This window comes from Bombus terrestris, chromosome 1, assembly GCF_910591885.1.
Source record: "Bombus terrestris chromosome 1, iyBomTerr1.2, whole genome shotgun sequence".
In the NCBI taxonomy this organism is placed as follows: Eukaryota; Metazoa; Arthropoda; class Insecta; order Hymenoptera; family Apidae; genus Bombus; species Bombus terrestris.
The window spans coordinates 4,094,220-4,115,416 of NC_063269.1; the positions used below are offsets into that span (position 1 = coordinate 4,094,220).

General features: G+C 41.8%; 1 protein-coding gene across 5 annotated transcripts in view; it reads right to left on the bottom strand.

Moving 5' to 3' along the window:
- Nucleotides 1-21,197, bottom strand: part of LOC105665845 (lachesin) — a 288,009-nt gene that overhangs the window by 252,244 nt on the left and 14,568 nt on the right. For 4 of the 5 annotated variants that reach the window (XM_048407786.1, XM_012309408.3, XM_048407774.1 and 1 more), the window contains exon 1: nt 102-701. The exons of the other annotated variant lie outside the window; for it this stretch is intronic. The gene's annotated coding sequence lies outside the window, so the exon portion shown is untranslated. Of the gene's footprint in view, nt 1-101; nt 702-21,197 lie in introns of those variants that run through there. 5 annotated transcript variants of the gene reach the window in all.

The window sequence follows — 21,197 nt, forward strand, 5'->3', positions numbered from 1 at the left end:
ACGTTCGCTCACCCTTTGCCTGTCGATGACTCCCTTCACACCGTCCGTGAATACGGTATTTTACTTCCGATAACGAACTCCGTGATCCTGTCGATACTTACTATTTTGAATAAAACTATGTAACGATCTTCCTCGCGTAACAGCAACGTTCTAACACAACAGTAAACTCAACGACGAATCACAGGCTCGTCTCATCCAGAACGAGAATAATCCCTTCGAACCAGTCGATAAAGGGAATAAAAAAGGCATAAGAAACAGGCATGAAAACAAAACGATCGTGTACGTGTGTATCGCCGTGCACGATCAGAGGCAGCGTGCGAACGAGACGAATCTTGCGTGACGTTCCGTCAACGTCGAGGATCGTATCGCGCACCGGCTCGAACTCGACTAACGACGACTCGGATCCCTCGGTTCGAATTTATTCCGAGGGCGCACCGATGGTCCCCCGTCGGGTCGGAACCGCGCGAAGAACCGCCAGCGACCAACGAGACTCGAGAGTCGAAGAGCTCGCGTGTAATAACCGGCCAGCACCCCGTTCGTTCGCAACTTCCTTCGTCCTTAACGACGTGGACGACGGTTAACACGACGACACGCCGCGGTTGACTAGCTCGTGGTACAACATCCCGAAGCCCCTTTAGCCACGACGAGGCTACTGCTGCTGAATGCTGGCTGGTGCTGATGGTGGTGCCGGTGCTACTGCTCTACCCGCCTCGTATATACTACACGGCGAACACGGACACGCGCGCCGGCATTGCGCGAGCGCAATACCTCGCGCGATTCCGGCAGTAGGGGTTGTTTGATGCCTGCCTCCTTCGAAAACCTTCTTTTTTCCCTCGCACCGCCACCTTCGCCGAATTTTTCAGATTTCCGAATTTCTCGCTGAATGAAATGGGCAACATTTTGCAATGTTTCGGAACGATTCTGTTTTTGCTCTTTGAGATGGAGCAAGTGGATGAATTACGAATCAGTTTCGCGATTATGAATACGAAACGAGTTGCTTTTTCGTGCTGGAATTTTAATGTAGGTCTATAGGGCCTTTGGTTAGTATTTATTTTTCTATATAAATCAGAGTCATTATTCTGTAGATTAGTAAACAAAATTTTGTTACGTTCGAATCGTTTAAAATACATTTTTTTTTTAAACACGATTCACAAAATGCACAGGCTGTTATGTGACTTTATTTCCCTAGATCAACCGCAAAAGCCTATTACTCGTCCGTAACCTTTGCCATTTACTACAAACTCACTCGCTTTTCATCCTATTTTGTCTGCAAAACTGTAAGATCCTACAATTCCAAATGGAACGCGAGAGAAAATACAAAACGACGCAATACGATTGCCAAGAGTTGCGAGTACATCATGAGTTATTGTAATTATAACAATATATTTATTGAAATATATGTATTCCACCTCGTTATTTCTGCACCTCGACCGACCAAAGTTTGTCTCGTTAGATTGACACAGGCAACCGTTCAAAAATGATTGTGTGTCATTTGCGTGAGAGAATTACAAACTCGCTAACTAGAATTGCGATTGACGAATGGTACGATTATTGATTGCTGTTAATGTTTAGCAGCATGGCTATTGACAGATGAATGGTAAATAAAGTAACTTTCGTAACTGTTGATTTTCATATGGATCATTTGTTTCGACTATACAAAAGCAAGAGAGAAAGAGAGAGAGAGAGAGAGAAAACCAATATTTATATTAAATAAATTATTCATACCAAGAGTTCGATTGGCTCGGTAAGCATTCCAAACCTGACCAACAAACTTTCAAAACTTCCCACTACCGATAAAATCAGCCGAAGGCAGAAGTTTTAACAGAATTATAGGAAATGTTTTAAAGAATGACCAAGGTAGGATTCAATGATCCTGACGTGTTCGGAAAGCAACATCCTCGAAGCATAATCTACGATGATAGCGGCATAACAATGTCGGGCACACGCTCAACCGGTTTGCGCTCCCGCATCGAGGATACGTTCCACGCCGATCCAGCACAACCAACTCGTAAGGAATTCCTTGATACTTACCCCACAGAAGAAATCGCTTCGCCAGCAGTCCTACGCGAACCAACAAAATTTCAAGGCGTCCTCCACACGCGTATATTTCACGATAAACACGAGCATCCTTCCGCGACGTGGCAGTGAACAAGGGATGAACAAGCTGCATTGATATTTTTATCCTGTAAGAGGATTATCAGAATTATTCCACGATGTTCTATTGGCTTTTATAATTAAAAAAGATTATTACATGACAAGTAGGTATGATAAGTTCAAGTACTCGGATGTTTTGGCTTTGACGTTATTTAGTGTTCAAATGGTGTATTTTAATATAAAGTGATTAGACGCTTCAACTCGTTCTTTTAGCGATTGATGAATTTGAAAATTTATGGAATTTATGGGGAAAATCTAGCCATGTAAATATTTGTCGGAAACACTAAATAACCAAATTTTATGAAAAGATAATTTTGGTAATACGTACGTCGTTCATTGACAAGATATTAGGCTCTAGGATTGTGCTCGTATAAGAAACAAACAATATGACGTATCACCATTTTCCTACGACCTAAAATTTAAAAAAGCTCTTCAAAAATTCAGAGGCCAAACTCACCTTCTCTCTGTTAATTTCACAACGATCGATCGATCGATGATAAGTACTTTTTCACTTTATTTTCTCACCTCGTTGGAGCGGAGAGCTGCGATACTGGTAGAAAAAATATTGCTTCCAGATACCGGATTCTCCTTGTTTATTTTCGCATCGGATAGTATGGTATCTCGTACGGTATATGGGATTTTCTCTATGCGAAGTTTCATAGTGATCGATGCCCTTTGCCAGCTTTGAAAATTCTCCAGGTCTTGCGTTCAAAGTCCTAAAGTTCGAGCGATAAGAAATGGATATCGGTACCGGCCTTTCACTCATGACAGTCTATTTACCGAGAATTCTCTGGTTCTCGTTGTTCACGCAACTTCCACGTAAGGAAGGAACGGAACAACAGACGGGAATGTCGTGACCGTGAAAGCGAGTGTTATTTCACGAACGTCGCGGTCGCGATATCGTTGAAAATTCGCCCCGTCGCCATCTTCAACGCAACACGAATAACGGGCAATCCTACCGTGTAGAAGCATGGATACGTATCCTTTATGTTCCTCGGACAATAACGTTCTCCGGCGCGAGGTGAGCCGCGTTACTTTCCTTTGAATTTCGTCGTTTCATTGCGAGACTCATCGTCCGAACACTGGATCCCACGGGGTCATAAACACGCATAGCTTTGGTCGTTAAACATCTCCGACTTGATGAAGTTTCTACGAATGGTCTGGCTGTTAAGAGATCGTCATACTGTCGAAGTCTTTCGTTATCTAACGATCGAATCAGTACGCGACACCCACAGATTCTCGAGATGCAACATGCAAGACAGGATAAATCAGAAGGGACGACATGGGAGAGAATGAAATCTGGATGAAAGATATGTGATTTCTGCGTTTCGATATATCGAGAAAATATAAAAATTTCAACCGAGAGAATTTATAAAAGCAACGCCGCCTAAAAAGGAGCTGCGAGGTGGGAAAAGTTGCGCGAAGAAATTCTAGAGGATTCCCAAGTTTAATTGGAAGAAGAGGATCTAAGTTGTTCCGGCCAGCGCGAAAATGTATTACGCCGTTTTAACTGACGTTGCAAGTACTTAAAGTAGCATTACCTATTCATCCGGAATAATGCGCTAACTACGAAGAGAAACCTTCGAAATGATCGATCTTTCCTACCTTCGTAAGCCTCTACCTTAGAAAATTAAAACGTTCGATTAACGCCTTAATCGATGATCCATGTAAAATATCAACCGTGTTTCTCGATAAATTCCCGGTAAATGGCGCAACAGTGCAACCATTGCAATCGGGTAATGATTGAAAGTTCGATGTGGTTCTGTTGTTCGATAAGTAGTAAAACCTAAAGTTGGACCCTGACAAACTCTTAAACCGCTCGTAATTATTTCCTCCCAAAGCAAATTGCCTGTCACAGAGCCGTTCGGTTCAAACCTCAACGCGCACAATCGCATCAGGTATGCTGGAAGCACTTGGAGACACTTCTCTGGAAATACCGCGTACACACCTGGCTCTGTGTCTGCGTCTGCGTTCGCAATGGGTAATGCCAATTTGTGACACGTAATCCTTGCTGCCGTGCGTAAGCGCCGAGAGACAGAAAAGCAGTCGCCGTTCGTACGTGCCTACCACGAGCCACGACATCCTCCGTATCTGCATCCCTGCATCAGACGATGCTTTCAATTCCGACCAGGAGGACATATACGAGAAACTAGGTAACGAACGCAGCGTCGGGGCTTCCTACCGAATTCCGATTAAATCTTGAAAGTGAATCCTCTGTTGAAGGATAATTTAGGTGAAACCTAAGAGTACATTGCCGATACAACTGCGATTGATGTAACTCGATGAAGAGGGATTGATTGGTACCAGAATAGAAAAGGTAGATGGGAAATGGTGAGGGAAAAAGTTCGACGAAATTTGGGACGCAAATGTATTGTATCTTTCGCGATGCATCGATCAGACGTCAAAGTTCGGTATCCATTACGCGGTTATTTGGTGCTTTAATTTACATGCAAATATATCATCGTGGTTGCTATATACATTGGAATATGTGTGTCAATGGTCATGCGTGTATGCGTGTACGTTTTTCCCACATTAACATATCCCTGGCTTTGCTATTCTGATTAATTCTATCGAAATTAGGATCCATACATTTTTTCTATGGTAATTATCTTGGGAATCTTAAGTGTTACTTTCTTTTAAAAGAATGATCATTTACTTTCAAAGCCATTATTGCTACTCAGATTTCCTCTTTGTGTCCCCTTGTATGTTCTATCTGAGGATCAATCATAATAGTAAATTGATGCGACGTTAGAGTTTATATTCAAACGTTTGAACGAGCAGATTGACAGAGACCTAAGAAGATACGAATCGGAGATCTTAGTTAAGCCTACATAAAATACGTCTCAGCTTCCCTTCTTGTACGATAGGATAGAATTCAGCATGCGCCATTAAAAGCCACTATACTAATTATGTGTCTGCATTCCCATTACAGGTGCCTTCTCCATGGTTGCTCACTATGCGCATGTTCTAATACGAGATGCGAATGAACAGCAAATTACGTAAATGATCTAGTACAATTTGATGAGCTTGTAATCGATACACGTGACTTTCGAAATATTCGTTCGACCAGATAATCTGTCAGTGTCTTATTCTTTCTTAAAATTGCGCTATCAAGTTAATAGATGAAATTGAGTTATTTGGGTCAAGCTAAGCGAGTTTTCTTGTAATTCGCCAAATTTGATCACCAACAATTACACATCGAGCGCTCAAAACAGATTACTCGAGCTGTTGTAAGTGACACGGATGTGATTGATGCGCTTTTGATAAACAGCTTAGTCCAAGTGCTGTTAATCAGATACGAGAAACTACTTGAAAACTCGTAAAAGAATTGACTCGGCGAGGTAAACCGTGAATGTTTCATTCTTTCTCTGTTATAATTCTATAGTATCAAATTAATACGTGCAACTATTTGAAGACTCGCGCAAGAATTCCGTGGAGATTTCGATGGGATTACAAATATCTCCAACGCGCAAGTTGGCAATTTAAAATCTCGCCCTCTCTTTCTCTCTCGCTCTACATTTTCATCTACACACGTTCCCGCGATTTAAATCAATTTAACGCTTCCAATGGCCGAGAACCGCTCATTATCGATCGTCGCTCTTTTCGTAGATACCGCTCGACTTTACACATTCCGCACCGCGGGATCCTTGCTGTAGCTGAACGAATTTTCATTAGACGAGCAAAAAGCACAAAAGCCATTTCGAGCTTCTTCATCTATAGGTTTTCATTATTTCAATGCATTACACCGGTACGTGGCGCCGGACCATTCGCAGTTCCAATTTCCTTTTTATTTCCATAGAATTCACCGTGGTGGCGATGGCGGCGATCAAGGGGATCTCAAGAATACCATCCGCTTAAATGTAACTATAACAGACTATTTCGCAGAAATAAAATTCTTTCTAATATTGAATAACGATAACATGCAAAGTCGCAAATAATGGTTTAATAAAAATTGATCGGAGATTGGCCGTGCGTATTCTGAGTACTCATTTATATCGATAAATCTTTACTCGAGGAGTAACGTTACCCTTAAACGAATACTTGGCAATAAGCTGCCCGCTGTCGGACAAAAAATTGTGCGAAGTTATTTCGCAACCGTTCATCGAGGTTGGCTCCTCCGGAGACAAGGACGTAGAAAATTTCGACCATCTTTCGGCCATTGTGCCGCTGCGTAGACCATCCCCGGCTTGGTCAATAATTACGCTGTCAAGTAATTAGCTGATATGATCTAAGAAGATAGGTCGTTCCGACGAGACAAAAGAATGTCAAGCGGTCTATTATACGTTGCCACTCCTGTTTAATCCATTATTTTTATATCACCTCGTAAACTGCAGCCTCGATTGTTGCAGTTTTATAGCAAGTACAATCAACGAGTATCATCGACGGAGTTACGTGAAAACTTTCTTGTTAAAGGAGGTCTCAAATTTAAATAAGAATCGCTGTCTAATTGAAAGGACACCCACTGCTTTCTATGTACATTGCGATACAGAAGCGATGATGTTATAAATATTTTTTAGACTATTCGCTTTGCATTTTACGCTAATAACATAACCAGAGAGACTCGCTAATAGAATTGAGAAATTTATAAAAGATGGGGTCAGTTTAGCTTCCTAAGGAACTCATTTCGTAATTACGACTCTGAATGGGGTACACGAATCAACGGCGTTTCATCTTGGATTTAAAAGAAAACTCACCCTTTTAATTTACGAGACGGATGTGACAGCACTGATCGCGGTGGACCGATATAGTCGCTTAAAGATAATAAAGCGAATTAAGATTCAAAGCGTACATTCGCGTACTCGAGACACGACTATACATTGTAGTTTCCCCACAGTACGCGAACCACCCTGAAACCTGACGTCCTTACTAAAATCCTACGCTGATTACAGACAAAATCCCACGACAAATTTTCACCAAATCGGCCAGACAGTAACAGCTAATAACGTATACAGAAAGGAAACATTTTCGTTTCAGGTGAATTAAAACGAAAGACGTAAATCATCTTAGGAATCCTAGGAAACAGAGAGAAAATTCAAGAGCTGAGTAGCAGCAAACTCTTTGAGAGTTGGGTAGTCGTATCATAGACGTAGACGGAAGAAACTTCAGGAACCGCGAACGCATTTCGATACATTCAATCCGGAATGCAATTATTTCTGTCTTGGAAAGTCACGATCTTAATGGCTGCATACGCGCTCGAACGCAGATATAACGAATTTCGCGGAACGACGCGATTCGCGGGAATGCCGCCTAATAGGAAGAATCAATAACAGGGTGGATGTTAACGATGGGAAGGAGTGGCGTTCGTTAATTATTTACAAGTTTATCGATGCATCGAGTGCAGCGTCGCGTAAAGTAAAATTGACGCGAGCCACGGTTAAAAATTGGCAAGCGACTGCTGCGAACCAATTTCTTCGTTCCGCAACGATAATTTACAGATACGGGGGGAGGGGCGCGAGTTGGATAAATATAATAATTGAATCTAGCTGCCAGGCATCGTTCCGTCAAGAGTTTTCATTCCTTGGTGGCATTTCATTTGGAAGGATCCATTATTTATTTGTATAACCTAAAGAAAAAATGATAGAAACGGCGAATGCTAATGCTTTTTCATTGTTGAACGGATTATTTATCATAGAGACGGACTTTGTCGCGTCGCGTAGATACGAAAGTGAAACTAATAAGACTATGGCGCGAGATACAGCTGATATAAGCCGAAGAAGGATAGCGAAAAGTAAAAAGAAGAAGGTAGAGTGAGAAGGGGAAAAAGGAGGAAAAAATTCACACAGGATGAAAAATGCCGAACTGTGCAGGTTGTGACGTAAAGCTGAGACAGTCTTCAAAACTAAAAGGCTGTGGTGGTTGCTGACGCTGTTGTAAGTAACAGATAGGTCTGGGTAATTGCTTCACTTAACGAGAAACACGTTCGACCCTTGCGTTCGTTCCCGCTCTAACAGAATCCAATATTAACCGTCGTGCTGTTTGATATAGTTCGGTATATTCCGTACTGCGTGCATTTTGCAAGCTCTTTCGCCGTGCTCGTTTGTCTGGCGCCTCCTGGCTTCCGTGAATGTTCAAGAGTCTTCGTTACGATGTTCAAGGAATTTCTCCTGTGGAACGTGCCCTTTCCCTCTTTCGAATCTCCCGATGCACGATTTTTCCTCACCTTCTCATCCGTGTTTAATTATGTACGTAATGCACAGGCATGAACGGACGAGAGAAATTATTTTTCACGGTAACATTTTACACGTGAGAATGCATAAAAGAGAAAGCGAATAGACGGTCCGATTGATAAAAGTTATTTCAAACCATTCACGCTTGAACTTTTTGAATTATTTTAATGTTACCGCTTTAAACAAGAATTGCAGAGCAGTCTTTGGAATAATTGTATATGGAACAGAACACAAATACCAGTATGTTATTGCAAAAGAAGAAGGAAATAATGGAGATAATTTTATTTATTCGTGCACTGTATCGAAATACATTTACTTTCGCCAACCACATAGATATCCAACAAATTCCACAAACTCCACCATTGAAGATTTTAACAAAGCTGCGACAAACAATGACGGGGATTCGTGCAACATTCTGGACTAATAAATTTTGATACATTCAAAATACGAATGCGTAGACTGATCGAATTTGATTGATTCCGAATTTTGATGTAAATTTCCACCGCCAAAGTACTACGTATCTATACACACATATCTATCCACAAATTTCATTTTACTTTGATGGAAGCACGATATTATTCATATTATAGAAAACAGATTTACCAATGCTTTGATACCTACACGATTTAAATTTAAACTGTGAATATTTTTCATCAGGCGTATGCTTTACTTTCAAGGATCTATAGACTAGCTTCAATTTTTATCTATGGATGAAAATATATTACGAAATTTAATCTATTACGAATTTTAAAACTAGCAAAATAGTGTCGCGCACTATTGAAATCCATCGGTATTGTTCCCGGCTTTCGCTTTGACACCATGTTCAATGTTTTATTTGAAATATTTTTTCATATAGCAAGCAATTTTCGAGTAAATCGAAGTCACGAAGTTGGATATTTCATCGTAATTAAAATTGGCTATTTCAAGTGCTAAATATATAAGGATTTCCTGTTTCTTCGTTAATATTTTAGCACATTTTAATATCATTTTTCGAGAGAACGATTCAACTGCGACTCGTACTTCCTTCGACGTGTTTGGTCCTCGTAATAAGTAGAATATGATACAAGAAAGAAAATAACGGATCTCCACCAATCCAAAGATGTAAAATCGCGCTATGACATATAATCTTTATAGACTCTCTATATAAGTGTTATTAAAAATCGATACTAAATAATTTTAATAAATTTCAATAACACTCTACAGATGACAGATCCTTTTATGAAAATCGAAAATCATGTTCCGACAAGAATGTACACTCGCGATTTCACAGTGTTCATTATAACTGGTGGCGACTTTTTTAAATTAGAGTTTGCGAATTATACGCTGGTCACGGTGACTGCAATGCGACTGCGATATTTTAAAATTACACTTGCGATTTAATTTAAATTCATTCGAACGTTCGATGGATTTGATCCGTTCGCTCTTTTCATTATTAGACATAATTTTCATTTTTACACTTTTCGAATAAAGAAACACGGGAATGTCGAACCACATCGTCTCTTAATAAAGGACATTAAAACGAAGTTTATGCTAAAATAGCCATTCTTTCATACAACTTTGAAAATTAATATTCTTCTATTCTGTTTTATAATCTTCATTTTATTAATGGAATAAAATTATATGAAAAGGAGAAAATACATACCGACATTCTATTCATCGAAAACGTTTCATTCGTTCGTTAAAGCTTTAGCATAATATATGTTTAAAATTAATTGGATTGAAATTATTCCACATACAATACAGAAAATTGAAAGCGCGTATTAATTGGAAAATGTATCATTTCAGATTCTCTTCGTCGACATTTTCTAGCGATGGATCTAGTTTAAGTTTGAATTTAAATTAATTCTAGTCGTAAGTTCATGTCTAGATTAGGGTTTCAGATCTGTCAACGAGTCGCGAGTGATTTACCTGTTCCGCGGAAACAATTATCGCCATCCTTGTGAGGATCATAATTGTCGCTTCAGAATACGCAATCACCCGTAGGGCAGCCATTACATACCCATTATAAGTAGCGAAGGTGATAGGAACTCCATGGTCTATCTTTCCTTACGTGGTTGATAACTTCCTCCCGAAGCTATCAATTATTTAAATAGAATCGAGTCAAAACTCGTTCGTCTCGTAGGCAACAATGCAGTGGAACGAGATACACGTGCAATGGAGTGTAGGAAGGATGAAATTGGGAGTATAGGGCGGTTCACATTCGTAACTACCTTCGCCTACTGTGACACAGGCAAATTGGTGTTGCTTTTTATGGTGTCTAAGTTTAAAAAAGTGGTAGCTAGCTAAAAACGCTAGGATTCTGAATTTTAAACACTTTAGGATCTTGTTAGTCAACCCATCTCTCATTCGATATCCTAATAATCGCGTCATATCCTTGTATTCTATTGATAATTGTTACTTGAGATTTTCAATTTGTTAAACATTTCTGAAGATTAAAGACAAACGAGGCTTCGTATTTCAATTCAGAATCGCGCAGCTTCCCGAGATAGGTTCCGTAATACGAAACACCGGATTAATAAAATTATGTCGGGCAGCTTTAGTTCTGGCTTTTTAATATCGACTATGTTTATACTGAAGATTATAATGCTTCTTTTAATCTAAACAACTTTGTCCTTTTTATACAAACGGATAAAAATTGACTGGATATTACCCTTGGTACTTACATATGACATATTTTCGCCATAGATCTGCAGACCTTTTCCCGGAAAGCTCGTCGATTCTATACCGGAGCTCTAACTACATGTTTAATAAGCAGCCAAGGAACTTCGCAAACATGTTACCAGTCAATACAATTATATTCTTTCGGGAAGGATAGGGATACAGCTCTGGGGAACCTAGTGGTGAACAGCACTGATCTAGAAGTAACTCACCGAAAGAGAGGAAGCCTCGTAAACATATGTCCCTCATGGGGTATTTAATTCAGGAACACAGACAGAGCTCGAATTGCCGAGTTGGCCCACCTTGCCGTCGACAAAGGAGGACGTGGGAAAATATAGAGGAGTAGGTGAAGGAAAGCTGCCTCCTAAAGGAGCGGCCACGATCTTCCGTAGCACCGTTGCTTTTTCCTCGGACGCAGTAAATACTGAAAGTGGAGGCTACCTCAGGGACTTTGCTGCTACTCCGCCGAGTTTACAGACCCTTCCACCTACTCCTTGCCTTTTTTCTCTCCTTTTCCCCGGTTCAACCGATAAGGAGTCAAGAAAAGATTTTACACTTGGGCGGAAGGTAAAAAGGGACGGCAGTTGGTACGACGGTCTTGTTGAACCAAAGGAATCCTTTTGTTAGCACGGCTTCCATCACCTTCCGTTGCAACTTCGATCCGATAAAGCTATCGTTGAAATATATAAACCGCCGCTACGATCCTTCCGTTTATGAGTCACCGAACTTGCTAATTTCGAGCATCATGCTTGTTAAAATAGCCTCCTAATAAGATTTTTCAAGGCGTGATACGTTGTTCAGAACAATTGCAGAGTGGTCGCTATGAATCGTTCGACTCGTGTTTAAGTAGCAGATGATCCAAGTAAAAGGAAACAGAGAAGTTCTATAGACTGACAGGCTGACATTTTTGTTGGATGTTGATACTAGGATAAAAAGAGAAGAATGGATTTGGAACAGTATATACATTTAGTTTTCTCTCTTAATACGTACGTTTAATAAATTTCAACCTCATTCTGTAATTATAGCGTTCATTTATCCCTGTCTGGAGATTTATGAAGAGAAAAAAAGATACATGGCAAGTAATATATATCAAGAATGCTTTCCTCCGCTTGGATGTATATCACTTCCGTATAATATACAAAAATTAACATAAATTCGATGCTTTCTAATCCGATAACGCTATTACAACTTTTATCCAGCGATTCTCATTAAACACTAATCAACTGCATGTTATCCTTTTACACACAGTGGCCGGGTCACTGTGACCGCGTAGAACGCCAGATCGGCTCATCTGGAATTCAGATTTGTGTATCCTTACGTGTTGTTATCGCACGATCGAGCACGTGGACGTGCGCGCGCGGAAACGTAACCTCCAACGTCGGAACCTAGAGCTAGTATAAAGGCTTGGGTGCGTATGCTACGCTCGTTTGAGCGAAGGGAACACAGTCCGCCAAAGAGGGGAATGATGAGGGCGGAAACGCGGGAACAGGGGAAACAGTGCCCTTAATACCGAGCAGGAGTTCAAAGGTGGACCCCGCAACAACGCATCTAATTACTTGCTTCCTCCGTGGTCCGTGGCACAGCGAATTTACATCTTGTTTGTTCAAGCACCTGTAGCAACCTATACCACCATCAGCCCATCCGCCCCATTCAGCCCATCCAATCCCCGTTGGGCCTCCCCCCCCCCCAATGTAGATTGGATACTGCCTATAAACAAGCAATTGCCTTTGACTCTGAATGCTCTAGCTGCAGAAAGTCTAACCGCCACAGAGTAGCAATATCTTGTGCAGGTTCGTGTCGTGCCCGCCGGGTACCCTGCATACACTTTTCAGACCATCCAAATTCGTGGCCCGATCTACACGGAAACCTCGCTTAACCGTGCCTTTGCCACGCTATCGGAGAACGACATCTTGCGTCTCTGAGTTCATCTAATTACTTTCGTCGTGAACTGTTTAAGATGCACGGACGAAAAATTGATTCATACCAGTAACTGACAATCGCAGCGTGGAACGTGAAAGCCCCAATGTATCGATGCAGAAAATCGAGGGAACGATGCTTTTTATTAATATCCAGAATGCTGATAAAATGAGGGACGTCAGTGATCGCTGAAACCGTCCATAGAGCACAGTATCGTATATCATAAAAAGAGAGTGAATGAGTTGAGTGAGTGTACGATGATCGATAAAGAATCTAATCTTCTAAGATCTAATATCTTAGATTGCCTGTGATTCGAGTACGTTTCGAAGAAAGATAACTAGACGCGGTACGAATATGACTTTTTGATAATGTAGGCCGCGAATGAACAAAATCCTCGACGACAGCAGCTTATTTTCCTCGTCCGACCAACTCTTTAGTTTTGCCTCTCAAGAAACGGTGAAAGCTCTTAACAGATGCAACATCAATGAAGCTCTACGCTCGAGCGAAGCCCCGTATTTTCTTTATTTCGCTATATTTCTTTCTGCTTCTTTCTCTTTCTCTTTCTTTCCTTTGACGACACGACACCAAGAAAGAAATTATATATATATTGTCAGGTGAATGTAACGTACGTATGTGTTCCTTCCTCCCTCTCATCCATCACACTACGTGCATTTCCATAAGTAATTTCCTACTGATCTATTTCAGCTTACTGCTCATCTTTATTCACTTACCAACTGTCAATTATTCTACCGTACATTTCGTAATTATTTTTCTAAACGAATTTTTCCAGATTAAACACGCTATGATGACAACGTACACAACTTTTTAGCAGAAACAGCCATATTTTAGAAACGAATGCGTTATACACAACATTTACAGTCAAAGATTTTCTACCTGTGTTAGATGTCCTGCATTATAGCACATCGAAGAATCATACTTGTAAACCATCATCGACTGTTCCATTTGCATCAGGCTTACATCACCTTAAAATGTAGCAAAAATGTTCAATTTTTAATTTACAAATCCTTTACAACCAAGGTCACACTCTCGTTTCAACAGCAGGATCAATTACGAAGTTCAATGGAAGGAGGCGTCTCTCGGATTAATATTCCTAAAGAGCAACTCTTTGCAGATCAGAAGGGCAGACTGACAGCGCCCGGAGACAGAGTGTAATCAGCGTGAAATGTTTCTTTCACGACGATCTTGCTCATACATTTGATGCAGTCCATGTACTTTTGTCCGCTGAGCAAACAGTGGCGTAGGAAATGGCAAAATTATGAAACGTTATCGTCGTTATACCTGCTAACAATCATCGGGCGAACATCGCGATACTATTTCGTGACGCGCCCGCTTATTTTTCTCTCATTTAAGATTCAATAACCCAGTACACGCAAACGTGCCATGTGAAATATCTCGATACTAATCTCATTCACCGAGTAAATCTGCGTTTTCAAGCCGAGCCGAGTAAGCGAATGTAATATCCAGCCGAGGAAATAACCGGCATTAACTTTCGAGTTTTCTATGAATTCCGAGCTGCTGGTCGATGTCGTAACAATTTGTAAGCCGAATAAATTCATGTAGTAGCGACGTGATTGGCGAGTTTCTACGATGGCGATCGATAGGAACGCGCGTACGCGATTTATAGGCTGTTCGTCGAATAGAAACGCACTCCGTGTACGGTTTCGATAATGTTACGAACGTTTGTTTAAGCTGCGACACTTTCTATATTACCAGTTCGTTCGATTTTCGTCGTAACGTCACCGATTCTACGATCACGAAACATGTTCGAATCAATAGAATATAAATAATAAATCTACGATGAATAATTACTATCGGAGAACAAAGATCTACAAAACGTTGGTATTTCATGGTGTTACAACTCTCGCGTTTTCCAGCACGTTACGCCCATGGTTGACTACTCTTTGTCACATTTTTATACGTCGAAATATAAATACATACGTGTACAGGTATTAGACACCGTGGCAATACGCGGTCATTTTCATTAGACCGGATGAGAGAGCCTGCTAACTATTTACAAGAAAAAGTTTATCCTTTCATCTGCTCTTTAGTTTTGATCCTGGTTCTCAGCTTTGAAACAAGTATGAAAAGAAAAGAAACGTTCCATAAGCCATTCATCATTTTCTCTAGGACGATGTATGTTCTCTATGTGACGTATGTTAATTTTTAACATATCCCGAATTACGGCTGAAAGTAGAGAAATATGCAAATTCGAATCCGGGCTGGCTATTACGGTCGAAAATTAGATCGCGTTACACCGCATGTGCGAACGATGAGTCCATGACGGAGCGTTACAGTGAAATCATTAACCTGAATTGACTGCGTGAACGTGCAGTCAATTCAACCATAATCTAGCGTCCCGTAAACACAGGACTTTCAATCATATTAATGCAGACGCGATGCACCTAAATCATTACAATAAATAGAATAATAAATGCTAGTGGTTGGTGAATTTCGGGCGAAATGTCGCTTCCGCGCGACAGCTAGATGTTCATAGAACGTAAAAGTGCCACTTTAGGAAACTTTATTCTTCATATTTATCTATTTGTGTTTCTGTCTGCATTTTCAACAGTTTTCTCGACAATCCTATAACCGTACACGTAAATTACTCGGCTAATTCGTCCTCGCGATATTCTATCGTCCGTTCTTAATCAACATCAATAACTGATTCGTTGTCTTCTTCCGTGGCTGGCCTACTTACTTAACTTTTGTCCAATCGAAACGAATCGAATTGCAGCGACGATTTTAACAAACTGAGACACGCGAACAGATACGGCGCAACGAAATAAACGAAACGAGATAAAGAGAAATGGAGAGAGAAATACGTGGGAGGATGGGACGCGGAATGCACAGTCACGCTGTTGAAAGTTATGCAATATACATTACCTAAACCATGCTGAGGGACGCGTTAACGAATTGTCACGTCATTTCGTATAATGTTCCGACGCGTAATCATAGGTATTACTTTCAAGCGACTCGACAAGAATAAGATCGTTCGATGACATTGAAAAATTAAATAACCGCGATCGACTCGTTGAGCAGTCTTGTCGCGATAAAACGCAGCGTGTATCGAACGATAAACTTGGTTTAACCGATCGATGATACGCGCTAGTTCTCGGTAGGATTCAAGTAGATCGTCCCTATTATGCACAGGCACCACAATTGCACGTTTACAACGCGTTTAGACATTAATCCTTATCATTCCTACATTATCGGGGATTAATTGAACGATTAGACAACGAACGATCGAAGATAGGTGATGAATAAATGATTCTTTACGGATAATCGCATTTGAGATTTAAATAGATCGTGCCCGTCACAAACACAAACAGCGGACATATATTTATAATGTGAATATTTATTTATAATTCGAAGATGCATAATTCCTATTGTTCGGCGTAAATTCGCAACGATTCAACAATTAGATACAACGAAGAACCGAAAATAGATGACAAATAAATGATTTTGCTGGGAAGACTGCATTCAACGCCGGATATACGTCGTTTTAAATATCCCCGCCGCAACGCGGTAATTCTAAGATCGATCGTCGGTTAATCTGGTTTCCGCGCGAAACGATATTTCATTTTCCGAGCGAGTGGTTTCCGCGATCCTCCGCGCTTCTATCCGTCGCCGTTGAATTCTAATGCGGAAACTGACACGCGAATATACGTCTGAAGAAGTTCCACCGACCCTGGAAGAACTCGCGAGTTTCGTTGAGAAACGGAATTAAGACGTTATAGAAATGGATTAAGGAGTTTAATTAAGTTGATTCAACGAGCGCGCCACAAAATTTCGCGTTCCTAACTTCCCCCCATTCGAAGCGAGATCCACGGATTGCTGCTTATCGTCCATTTGTAGCGTATCTAGAATTGTACAGCTCCATGTTCAATACGGCGACTTAGGTGTTGCTAAAGAAAGAGAGAACAAATATTCTTTTTACGATATTTAACATAGTCGTTCCTTCTATCGCGAGACATAAATCCATGAAACGTTCAAGTACGATCGAACGAAATTATTAGTTCGATCCTGACGAGAAGGCAATTCAGACGATCTCTCGTATCGAAACCTGGATTCACGTTCGAACCTTTCCTTTGTATCTCGCGTGACGAAGGAATATCTTCGACGTTTGGTTGGAGCTAATCTAAAAACGATGGCGATGCTTCTGGTGTAACGATCACGAATTTTCTTTGGTTTTCCCGGTTTACCGGCCGTTATCCTCTCCCTGAACGATTTCATCTTATATCCACAGGGATTAGAGAACCTCTGTCTCTGACCGTTTCATTACTCATCCTACACGTTCAGCGGCAACTACGTGTTCGTTCTGTTTGTCCCTTGTTCCTCTCTTTCTTTCCCCGCTCGTATCAGTGTCGCTCGTTCTCCCTTTCTTTCGTCCTCCCTCTTTCTTCCTCGTTTCTTCTCGCTCCTTCTTTTGCTCTCTTTCCTCGCTCACCTTTTTCCTTTTTTTTTTCTATATTCTACGTTCCCTTTTTCTCTCCGGCTTTTCCGAGTCTCTCTTTTTCCTCTGGTCGCAACAGCAGTTCGCAATATTGTAATGCGAAGCACAATGCGTGCACCCGAAGAGATACGACGCGATAAACAGCGGGACGCATCGAGCCTAGAGAAAGATTAAAAAAGGGAGTAATATGTCTTGCGGGATATTTCGCGAATAACGAGGCGAGAGTAGACAGCGACGGTACACACGAGACATTCTTAAGTGAAATTAATTGATCGATTCGTGGTGCCGGCGTTCTTTCCGCCCTTTAATATTTTATCACGCAGACCTCGATTAAACCAAACCATTTTGTCAACGATAAAATTCCGATGACTCCGTAGGTAAAAACCCAAGCATCAGGAAATTCTTGAAAATATGTCCTCTCAAAGATTTTGAACAAACATCTCGGGTGTCGATAACCTCGGGTGTCGATATAAATCAAAATTTTCAGGCAAGGGACAAGAAAAGAAGATAATGCGAACGGGCAAATCCTTTAAATTTGATTTAATAAACCACTCGACAGCAGAAAAGAGGAAGAAGAACGAAAGAAAGAAACGAAGGAAAGGGAGACAGAAGCATCGGAATAATATTATTCCCTTCCGATGGTTTCCGATGTTTTCTAACGACGCTTAAGAATAATAACATTATAGCGACTGGCAACGATGAAAATAACGATCGAGGTATCCGAGTGAGCGTGCACCTTGAATTACAGAGTGCGGTTTCCTCTGTTGTTTCTCCATGGCCGTTATCGTTTGCTCGAACAGTCTTTATTTCCGTGACGTAGAATCGTTCCGAGCACATTGCACGAGTTTAGACGTAGCCTACACGAAGGAACAAGATCAGCGAGTGAAACGAAAAAGGAAATGGAGGGAAAGAAGCCGCGCGTTCCATCCATTTCTTATTTCTACCTACGCCAAAGAGAGCTCATCCTGTAAATGGATCAAGTGCGCGGAACGTTTCCTCGATGGAAGTTCGATACCGCTCGGAAAGTTCGGCTTGCACTTTCTATGCTGCGCTCGAAGCGCATCCCTTTGAGATTTGTTTCGTTTTCTGATTAGACGGCTGCACAAGCAAAGGCTAAAGTAGCCACTTTAAGGGAACGAAATCGAATCTATCGGTACGCGAACGAGGAGAAGGAAACGGCACGGATAACGAAGTTCGAGCACGACGTCTATGCGATTCCGGTACTTAATAAACCATCCTCAAGCACGGAAAGTTGTTGCATCTCCCGAGGAATCTTCGATGTCTCTTTTTTTCCTTGTGCCTTCCTTTGTGGTAGTTTTAAAAACAACTTAGAAGTGCAAATTCGTAACATCATCGAGAAAATTAACCTCTGTGGTATCACCGTAGATGTCTCAAAGAAATCTCACGTTCTCAAGAATACTCAAAACTTGGCGAAAAATAAATATCATACGCGAGGAAGGAGAGGGGTTAGGGGTGGCCGCGAGCAAAGAAAAGGAGGACACAAAGTTTAAAAAACGGCAGAGCGTGATGGAGAATACGGGCGGGTGGTTTCCTCGCAATGGGCCTGGCAAAATTTGCTAAGCGGCCGAGAGGAAATTGCGATGATTATACGGTTCCGTACGATGATGTAAACGAAAAGGAGAGCGAAAGAGAGAGAGAGAGAGAGAGAGAGAAAGTGGGAGAAGAAGAAAGAAAAGAAGAAAGGAAAGAAGATGGGAAAAAAATATTCCATAAAGCGTAATGAAGGGCTCGCAAATATTTATCTTTGGGTAGGTCGGGTGCTGCGGGAGAAGCGCAAAGAGCCATGCGAAAACGATCCAAGCCGGATGGCCCTTGTCGCGGCACAGAAACGTGGAAAGTTCTCCTGACACGATTATGGCGCTCGGTGACCAGAAATAATTTCATTAGTCGCCCCGTAAACTCATCTAGCAGTTCGTAAAGAAACCATACGCGTGGGAAATATGTACTTAGGCATATATAATCGTATACCTGTGGACGCCTGAAGCCCCTACCACGCTCCCACGGGAACTCTAATCACGGGTACTTAAGTTCCTGTTGCATAGACGTACACCGAACGATGCCTGCATCAGCAACCACAGTTTCGTGCATGTACACGGTACCACGGCCTGTGTGCTGGAGGGTGAATGGAATGATTCGCGCCACCGAGCACACTTGTTAATGAGCGAAACGACGGTTTACACGGCTCGACGAGGCCCTCCCGAAGTTAATGGACGTATATCGACGAGGCTCTAGCCGATGTCGAGGATCCTTCTTCGACGTGGATCGCTCCAAAGATTTAGAAAACCTCGAGAAACTTTGACGCAGCTTATTTCATATCGCCTCAAGCACTCGTCAGATTTATATAAGCCTTTGATACGTGAAGTAGCAAACAAAATCGATGATTCCTTGGACTACGACAAAATACGATATCCGCGCGACACTAATGTTTCGCAATCGGTTTACGGGAGTAACAAGTACGAGAGAACGTGACAAGAAAAGCGTAACAAAATTTCTGACAAGCCAACGCACCGGTAACGTTTCTTCGAGGTTCGTTGAGGTCGCTGATGTTAACCGCGGATATCCTAAATTTCGGTTACATAAGCGTTCTCGCAAAAACACTCTCTCCCTCTGTCCTTCTCTTCTGGCTCTGCTGGATACCGTCTGGAAGAGACGACCAGGAAGAGAAGACGAGAGAGAGGAAGCAAGTGGGATTATGGAGAGATCCGCAAGTGGGTGCCGTACAATCGCACGCTAGAAACTGAGTACAAGGGACAAAGACACGGTAGACACCTTGTGGATAGAAGGTGAGGGTGATAGAGGATACAGGAGAACATAGAACGTAACGAAAAGAGACGAGAGAGAAACTGAGGAGGGATCTCGCAAAACATACACAGCTGAAGCTGACACATCCTCTGCCAGTCTACTGGCTTTTCTAGAGTAGAGAAGGACGAGCAAATCTAGACGCTTACTTAGTGACACACGCAGCATTTTGCTGTCGGAGCTGAATTCTCTCCCTTTCTCTTTCTCTCTCTCTTCATCTCAAATCCCGTTCCTTTTTGACCCCCTTTTCCCTTCGTGTTAAGCCTCTATTTCTCCCCTACCATCGTTCTCGACGGCATTGTATTAAACCGTGGCTCGTGTTGCGGCTTGACAAGAGGGGGCACCACACCAGTTATCTTACCCTCGTTCCATCGTGTTCCCACCCTAAACGTTTCTCTCTATTCCTCTTTCATCCCCGCCCCCTCATATATCCTATTCCAGGATACGTTGGATTATTCACAGAGTAATTTAAACTACGTATGACAGACATTCCAAGTGTTTCGAACTGATCGATCGTTCGTGTCCAACTTCTCGAATATCGCGTTGTCATTTATCTTCACGCCGTCGAATTTATTAATATCGGTTATCGTCGACGATATCGCCAGTTATCTACGCTTCCAACCGCTCGCCTCTAGCTTTTCGAAAAGTGCATCGTTCTCGTGATCATTCTCGTGAGAGTGACTGCGCAAGAGTAATACGCGAGAGTTGGATCGAATAAATCGCCCTAGCACGTGTCCTTAAAGTATCTTGATAGGCGGCGACAATTTGTCGAAATACGGATTTTGACGCGTACAGTTTGTTGGAACCCTTTATTACACTCTGTGTCCCTGTTCGCCGTCGATCTGCTCGTTCCTGACCTGTCGCCGAGTTTGAAGACGAGCTCCCTTAACCGTCAGCAACCGCTTTCAACCCTTATCAGACGCATCTGATTCTGACACGCGATTCGAATTTTCCGCTTTCCCGCGGCGTCTGGCCGGGGCTCTTTAAAGTCGTAACGTTGCTTATTA